This window comes from Penaeus monodon, chromosome 34, assembly GCF_015228065.2.
Source record: "Penaeus monodon isolate SGIC_2016 chromosome 34, NSTDA_Pmon_1, whole genome shotgun sequence".
NCBI classification, from domain to species: domain Eukaryota; kingdom Metazoa; phylum Arthropoda; class Malacostraca; order Decapoda; family Penaeidae; genus Penaeus; species Penaeus monodon.
Genome location: NC_051419.1, coordinates 6454530 through 6455181, shown reverse-complemented (window position 1 = coordinate 6455181; position 652 = coordinate 6454530). Strand labels below are relative to the sequence as shown.

General features: G+C 34.4%; 1 protein-coding gene across 1 annotated transcript in view; it reads left to right on the top strand.

Annotated features, from left to right (window-relative positions):
* Positions 1-652, top strand: part of LOC119594799 — a 139930-nt gene that overhangs the window by 15054 nt on the left and 124224 nt on the right. The gene's annotated exons all lie outside the window — the stretch shown is intronic.

Genomic DNA, 652 nt, shown 5'->3' with positions numbered 1-652 from the left:
TGTGGATTATCTTGCACCAAATCCATTGATAATCCGTGAATCTGACATAATCTGTTGATGCTGTGTCCACTGCTGCTTCGTGATTGTAAAGGTAAATTGACAATTACCTTTTTTATATATATACGTTACAGTTTTTGGCACAAGTGTGGGGGAAATTTAATTATTTTTATCTGGTCACACTAATGACAGGGGGAATGTGTGTAATCAGGAATCTGGCATATTTTCCTAAAATGAATCGTGTGGTTCGTAGGTTCAGATTATGTAACTTAAGTTAGACGAATCTTCGCTTTGAAATATGTCATTTATTTTAGGGAATACTGAAAATTCGTTTAGGGAGTACGTAAATTGATTTCAGGGAATACTTAAAATCGTTTTAGGGAAGATTTAAAAATCCCCCGTTTCAAATATTTCCTTGTTCTAAATATTTCCTTTAACATAAACCGAGTAAAGGTAACGACCTGAATCTCTAGCGACTGTATAATGTGCAGAGTGTGCTGACTTGCATGTACAGAAGTACACGTGTACACCGGCAGTAGATAAAATCTGAAAGAAATATACTCTCAGAGAGTATCCGAAATTTAAACGGATTTTTTAAAAATGATTTTTAAATTTCTAAAGTGTACTCTGGTGGGATAACGCGAAATATAATTCC